The sequence below is a fragment of the Leptonotus elevatus genome, chromosome 22 (genome assembly GCF_054856555.1).
Source record: "Leptonotus elevatus isolate MCC_2025b chromosome 22, RoL_Lele_1.0, whole genome shotgun sequence".
NCBI classification, from domain to species: Eukaryota; Metazoa; Chordata; class Actinopteri; order Syngnathiformes; family Syngnathidae; genus Leptonotus; species Leptonotus elevatus.
In genome coordinates this window covers 4,231,165-4,239,445 of record NC_141260.1, presented here as the reverse complement: position 1 = coordinate 4,239,445, position 8,281 = coordinate 4,231,165, and positions in this window count along the sequence as shown.

Sequence of the window (8,281 nt, the reverse complement as noted above, 5' to 3'; positions counted from 1 at the left end):
ATGAGGAGTTGAAGTGAAACTTTTGGAAATATATTTTTTGGTTCCCGTCACTGAAGCCTTAATTAGTCACACTCTAAATAGGCGACTTTCACCCTTTGCTCACTGTCTTTGAACCCGCACAGGGGGGAGAGCTTTCATTCCTTAATTTTTTTTTTTGACACTGAGCTAAAGATGACAAAAATTCCAACAAAATGAGCTAAAATTCATATCGGTCGGTCAACGTATGTGCGCGCAGCGTGTCTTGGAAAAAGGTGTTTGATTGGAGTTGATGTCTTTCGGATTCCCATTCATTCCTATGGGACTTTATTTGGGAGTTTTTTTGGGAATAGCGTCGCCATGGTAACTGGGAATTCCCTTGCGGAAAAATCGGTGGAAGATTAAAAAAATAATAAAAAGAAGAAGAAGAATAATACTAGAAAAATTTCCGCGGAAATTTTGAATGGGCCTGCTGACTCTTGCAAGGTGGAAAGATGCATGCTCTGAACTGTTTGCCAAATGTTGGTGTACTTTACCTCTCAATTTGTGTCAGCAGGAATAGAGTTCAGGACAATTTGTAATAACTGCAGTTATTACATGTGTAATGGCTTCCCTTATGTCTTGATTGACATTTTAGTCATATCAAAAGGGAATCAGTTTAATTTCTTGCTTATAGTGTAAGTGATTAACTAAAATATAAAATGCAATATACTGTATCATGGAGCAAATACAGTATGAATGCAGTGTTTAAATTTGACATTGCATATTAAAAGGCATGTTGGTGCTGATCAATATTGCAGGAATATTACTCCAAAGTACATGTAAAACGGCTCTTAAAAGAGCCGTTTTGGGTCTTTGTTACACAGCATCTTCATCTTTTCCTGAGCACACAAAGGAACAAGTTGTTAGAAAATAGGCAGCAAAACTGAACAGTTAAAACTTAATCTAAATACTCATCCAATACACATGTGACGGTTTTTCAGTGAGGAATCCTGTAGAATAAATCATTTTGGTCTACGTTTGCGGGATCCCTTTTTTCATCTTTTTTCTCCACCAGTTGTACCGGACATAACAACCTTGATATCCTTGGCCATGTCAAGTAGCGCCTCTTGCTGCGCTCCATCCACCTGTATTGCATGTGAAAATGAAAAATGAGTGTTCAATGTTTGCCTAGATCAATTCAGTAATCAATCATCACTTACCCTCGCAGTTCATCCCTTACCATCGCAGTACCTCACTGACACCAACACTTTTCATTGTGTTGTAGTCACAATCACAATAAGGACAAACAAAACATTCAAGTCCAAATGCACGATGTCCTGCTAACAGAAAAGCACACTGATTAAAAGTACCGTCATACAACACTGCTCAAAATAAGGGAGCGCTTAAATGGCATATCCCATGTCTTAAATTCAATTTAAAGCTCAATACGTTTAGAACTAACTAAATGATAAATATGTCTACAAAAAAAATGATTGGCCGCTCTGATTTTGAGTGTAGTTCTGTTATGACACAAATTTTGAACGAGCAAAGGATTTAACTTTTCAGCCTTTACAATTTAAAGTACAGTATCCCCCTCTTTTGAGCAGTGGTATGAAAGGCTCAATAACATTTGCAAAAGCACACTTGTGAAAATGGTGCCCTTGCGATCGACAATGAGCTGACACAAGAAGTTAACACACAGTAGACCGGACTGTGGTAACTGTAATAAGTGTGCAGAACGCCTGATTGAACACAACAATCTGGGTGAGATATGTAAATGTGATCAATCAGTGTCTGCTTTCCAGTTGTGGCCTGGGTGATCAGCTGTGAAAAGCGTCTGGACTGAAACAAGTCCAGAATGGATTTCTTTCCCTTTGAAAGCAAATCCTCATTAAAGTCTCCGCAAACAACAATAGGCTGGCAGTCCATCACGGCCAAGGCATCCAAGAGACTTCCAAGGTTTGGAAGAAATGTGCCAAGACTCAGGTTGGGTGGCCTGTAGACCGTAGCTATCAAAGCCTGGACGGGAGCGTCAACCCTGATGACAGCAAATTCCAGGTCAACCACATTCTGAATAAACCGACGGGGCTCCGCTCGAAGACAATCGCGATAATAGACTGCGACTCCGCCACCCTCTTTTTGGGCCATGTCCAGTCTATTTGAATACGAAACTTGTCTGTTGCGCACAAAAGTGCTGCATGCCTCCAGTTGCAAGGGAGGGGGGAAGAAGGATCCAGACAAATGAGTTTCAGTGAGGCAAAGGACATCTGCCAGCCTCAACTCATGATGAGACTTCAAGTCGTCAATATGAGATGGAAGCCCCTCGGTGTTGTGATGAACAATGGTCAAGGTGGGAAAAGCAGTTTGCGGCATTTTGGAAAAGTACAACAATGGTCTTGTACTTTGGAAAGAAGCGTGCGTCATACTGTCCATTGCCGTCGTGACGTTGGGATTGGCGTAGATTTTGGATTCGTCAAAGTCTATGACCCTCAATCCCTGAAGTGACGTCGTGCGGCTTAGGGCAACATAGGCCATTCCAGGTTCAAACACACGCTTAAGAGACACCACTGCAGAGGTCATCGTCATGCCTTGCACTTTGTGAGCCGTGCATCCAAAGGCAAGCTTCATGGGGAATTGCCGCCTGACCACGCCTTTCATGCCCAGGTTTTCCTCCGACCTTTCGATATAGACCAAGTCATCCGTCGGCCCCAGAATTTTATGGCGCAATTTCTGGCCCGCTTTGGGATTGTCTAGCCTCAGTCCGAGCAAGGTCACTTTCTCCGCCGACCCCTTTGGGGCGCTTTGAACAATGTTGCCTATTGTGCCAAAGGTCCCGTTCACCAATCCGTCCTCGATATCCAACTTCCGAAGAAGCATAACCCGTGCTCCTACACCAGCTTGAAGGGCATCCGGTAGATCCCTTCTCGACCCCATGATCACAGTGACCATCGCCCCCGACCGTGGGCTCTTCCTGTAGTCCTCTGCGGGAATATTGACCACAGTCAATTTGAGAGCATGCAGCTGCTGCATTGTGCCTATCCACCTCTTTATTGGTGGCAAAGATATGCAGAGTATCCGCAGGGAGGTCTCGCGCATCCGTGACAGCCGTGGTGAGTAACGCCCTGTCACCATCGCCGAGCGGATCAGCCTTCCCCTTCTCCCTGATCCTGTTCAAAAGCGACGACGTCTTTTTGCCGCATGATTTGAGTAAGCTTGACCATCTGAAAATCTGTCCAGAGGTCAAGAAGATCGTTGTCAGAAACGCAGAGGGGTTTGGACCTTCCGAGGGGTGGCAGTTGGTAGAAGTCCCCAACTGCAAGAACGGAGATACCCCCAAATGGTCTGTTGTTGCTCTTGATTTGCTGAAATCTCCGGTGGACATAGGCAAAGAGTTCCTTGGAGACCATGGAGATCTCGTCGATGATCAAAATTTCCACGTTGCAAAGGGTTGCTCTCAATGCGTCCAACGTATTCCCCAGCGCCTGGTAAGGAGGCTTTAGAGTCCTGGGGAGTTTCAAGTGGGAATGAAAAGTTTTCCCTGAGATGTTGTAAGCCGCCGTGCCAGTAAACGACGTCAGCAGCACAGTAGGCTTGGCCATATCCGCTTCGTCGCGGAACCTGGGAAGCTGATGGAGAATCTTACTGGCCTCCTGGTAAATGCACTTGATGACATGCGATTTACCACAGCCAGCTCCTCCGGAGATCAAATAAAAGAAGGGCTCGAGGAGACGATCCGAAACGCATTTCAAACACCACTCGCGCACAGCGTAGAAGACGGACGCTTGCGTTTCATTGAGACTGCGGTACATGTTCCTCACAAATTCGGCGCTCAACTTTGGCGCCTCAAACGCCGGCAAGACCGCGCCGCTACCAGGAGCGTCCTGGTAGGCCGGAACCTCATCTTGCGGGTCTTCCTGTAAAGGATTAGATTCGCGTTCGGCGGCACACTCCAAACGCTCTGCCTCTACCTCCGGCGCAAAAGTGCTCCACGCGTTGAGAACCGCACGAAGCTCTTTCAATTTTTCGAAGGCATTGTCCACGGTCTTTCCCCGTCCTTCGTACCGCCCCCGATTGCGGTCGACGATAGCCCGCACCCGACCGAACTTTGAATCCCCGGCACCGTAGAACTCCTCGTACGTTTTGAGGTTTTCAGACCTGAGCTCGGCGTCGTCTCTGTGGGGGAGGTACAATTTAAGATGGGTCCTGTAATACTTCTCAGCATACTTTTTGATTGAGAAGCGAGTGAATCTGATGACGGCATCTTTTCCAATCCGCTTCTGGATGAATCCCTTGCCGTGTGAGAGGGGAATGACATTCTTGCCCTCAGTCTGCTGACCGTAGACGACTCGGTATTCGGATGCGAATTCGGCGAGACACATCCGCTCAAACATTGCCGTTCTAGGTCTTGCCACATATTTGTCTGGCAGACCAGACATCCACACGTTGTCTGCGTCCGGATGCATGGTCCTCAGTCTACTCATGGGTAGACTCAATTTCACGCCATCCTCAGCAGTCTGGATGAAAACTACGCTGCGCGAGCACTTCTTCAGAGGGAGACTGCATGTCCGCGCCACCGCTTCTTGAGCGCTCACCTCTCTGTGCTTGGAATACGCCGCCATTATTTTCCTCATCTCGTCCTTTTTGTCGACAAGAGGCTTTGTCTTCAAGTTTTTGACGACAGACGTGAGGAACTCGTACATCTCGTGCTCCGGTTTGGAAATGTACGACATCATGTACATGAGACCCGCGACGTCATCGAGCACGTACTGAATATCCATGTTGGCGTTCCATGCCCGCAGCAGATGTGGGTTGTAAGCATTGATCCAGCTTTCCGTTGGAGCACGCTTCAACATGACAACCATTCCGGAGGTCAGATTAATGACGCTGTCCTTGTAGCTGTCCATTGTCAAATTGGCCTTTTTGAGAAGCTCCGGCAAGTCCTGCGGGACATCCGCGTCCATGAGGATCTCTCTGATGCGTTTGAGTTCTTCTTTAGCCTCCCTTTGTTTTTCGGTGAGGCGAGCCGATTTGGCCGCCTGCTTCCTATGCTGGCCTTCCACACTCTTGTCCGTTGGGACGTCTTCAGTCTCCGTCTGGAATGGCAACGTGATGGTGGTTTGGTCCGTCGGCAGTTTGGGGTACCCAAATCTGCAAGAAACGTTTCCTTTCCGACAAGACTTTGTGTGGTTTTTGCTGTGTGCCTGAACGCTGGTGACAATGTCGTGCAGTTCAGGGTCCTCAATCGGGTCTGGTATTTTGCAAGTGATGTACTTGTCGATGAAGTCAATGGCTTCTTGACAACATCTGGGGTCGGGTTCTTCGATGACTGGCGCACCCTTAATCCAGAGCAGCATGTGAGCGTGCGGACTTCCCCTGGCTTGAAATTCTACACGATAGAAGTGGTCTTCTACCGGACCGAGGGGCTGTGCAGGAGACAGGATGAATGCCATAAGAGCATCCATCCTTTTCTCAAAAAGGCGCATCACTGTGACGGGATTGCTGCGAAGAACATCGCATTTGGCATTCCAGTCGAGATGGGAAAAGTCCCCTTGTTCGCCTTGCTGTGCTTTGACTATTTCGATTACTTCGGGCCATCTCATTTCCGCAGCAGAAAAGGTAAGGAAGAATGTGGGCTTGCCCAACTGCCTGGTCATTGCATGGAGGTCCCTAAGGGCACCCTCCCAAAAAGCCGGCGTGCCTCTCAAGGGCTGCATGAAGCGCATCGCATGCTCTCTTTGGATGAGCTTCTCCAGTTCGTCTTTGTCCTGAAGCATCCGGTTTGAAATCTTCTTCCCATCCCAAGTGAGGGCTGTCCCCTTGCGGGCCTGAATGGACATGCTGTTGGTGGCCAGATGCGTTTCTGTCACAAACTGCGCAAAGAAAAGGTAACTTTGATCTTTGGCAAATCGAGTGTCAACGGAGAATAACCTTGCATTGAAATACAAACTGGGTGACAGCTTAATTTCTCTCGCCTCATCGAGTGAATTCTGTCCTGTTGGGAACTGAACGGGAAAGGCCATGGCTTCGAGGTTTGGCACGGCAAAAAATCCCACCGGCTTGTTTCCTTGGGCAGGAGCGATGCTAAATATGCCGTCCCCATATGACAGCTTTTCCTGCGCGATGTCAGGAGGCTGCATACAGGTGTCGAGTGTCAAGCCCGGCCTGAGCTCCTCTTTGCTCTCTTGGGGAGTCTGTTGCTCTTTGTTTGCGGGGGTGTCGCTGCTCTCTGGCTGTGCATCGGCCTCAGGGATGTCCTCTTCTCCTACCCCCTCGTCGTCCTCTTCTTGGAGACTTTCAAACTGAGCGCTTTCATCTATCGATACAGTTTTGTATTCTGCATGAATGCGTTTCAGTGTCCTCAGCGCTGCCAAGACATTTGTCATGTTGACAGTGTAAAAATGCTGGTAACCTTTGTACACAATGCGGCGCTTCAGCTTCACCTGGAGAAGCTGGGCCTCACTGCGCGGCCTTGGGAGGGAGTTCACTACGGCTTCCATCTCTGATGGAACGCACACCACAGAACCGTGTACGGCCCTTTGCCGTCCTTTGGGCAACGCAACAATCTTTGCAAAAGGGATGATTTTTGCAATTAGCTGTCGTTCAAGTACATTTAATTCCGACAGCTCTTCGGGAATGGGCGCCAGTGCCAAGTTATTTGCCACCGCCTGGGGTGGCATGCCACCTCTGAACAGATGGTTGTCACAGGTATGACAAATCCACTCCTGCACCCGTTCTTGAGGAACGGTACATGGGGCGGGGCAACTACAAGTGTGAACAAACTGGCCTGTCAAGCACGCAAGCGCCACATCAACATTTTTGGTGTATCTGGCTCGTTTGCAACGCTTTACTTGATTGGGGAAAAGCGCACGGTGGCACACTGTGCAGATATACGTCGGCCCATGCCGAACCCTGTCCCGGAAAGAAGCGATGGTGGCTTCCATTTCTGGATCTACGAGTGCCTGCTTCAATTCCACAGAGACGTCTACTACACCATTTGCCTGATCCTGCTCAATTTCCTGACACTGGGGAATGACGCGACTATATTTATTTTTGATTTTCACAGAACAATTTAACTTGTGGCGAATACGTTGCAGCGCGTTTGAATCACGCCTGCCCTTTTTGTTTTGTAAACAGCGCCTAATATGAGAAAGCCTGAAAGCCGAATCTTTTTGGTACCTCTCTCGCACGTAATTTCTCTTTTTACTTTGAAAATATATATCCTTTCTGTACCTCTCTCGCAAGTTATGTTTTCGTTTACCATGAAAAGAGAGGTCATTTCTGTACCTCTCTCGCAAGTATTGTTTTTGTTTACTTTGAAAAGAAAGGTCTTCCCTGTACCTCTCTCGCAAGTAATGTTTTTGTTTACTTTTAAAAGAAAGGTCATTTCTGTATTTTTCTCTTATGTACCTTTTCATCAATATCTTCCGCTTTTGCTGAAAAGCAAGATCGTGTTGGTATTTATCAATCAGATATTGCTGCCGTTTTGCCTTAAAAGCAGAATCACTGTTGTATCTATTCTTCTGATAGAGCTTCTTTTTTTCCTTAAAGCACAGATCACTGTGATATTTAGAATTAGATGACAGTTGTCGTTGGCACTTACGAATGTGTTGACGTTTCCTATATAAATGTTTTGCACGCTGACTTTTACTCAATTTGGAAACATCTATATTAACATGCAGCAGTTTGAGTCCTTGCTGAGGTTCCGGAATATTTTGACTGTAATTAATTTGACTTGCGTGGCTATTTGGTACAACATGTACCGCACTATGTAGCTCTTGATTTGGTACAATACCGACCACTATTTGTATCGCTTTAGTTGGGAAATCACCTAATTCAATTAGTAGCTCTTCCTTTGCCTTTGATATGGTTGTAGTAGAATCCCGATGCGTGTTAATGGAACTGCCGTCAATATGAAAAGAGACTGGCACAAACTCATATGTTGCAAACCGGCTATTTCCTTCAAAAAGCTGACGCAAATGCTCAACCAAGCCACACAAGTGAGAAAAAGTCAACATAATTGCAGTTCCGTTTGGGTGTGGCAAGCCCACTTCAGATCTGGAATGTGAATCAAATAACCCAAAGTATCCTGATCTGTCACGGAATACTGCAAAACACTCTGGATTCACAATCAAGAAAGCATGAGTGACATTTTGTGACAAGCACTCAAGCTGAGCTCCAAGAGACAATCCCAAGTCTCTTTGGGAATGACCGTCATCTATGACATAACCAACGCTGAGCTCATGCATCTGTACATTATAGACATTGGTGTCCGTCATGACTTGTTTTGGCATCTCCTCGACAGTCAAGTGATCATTCCCAAAGT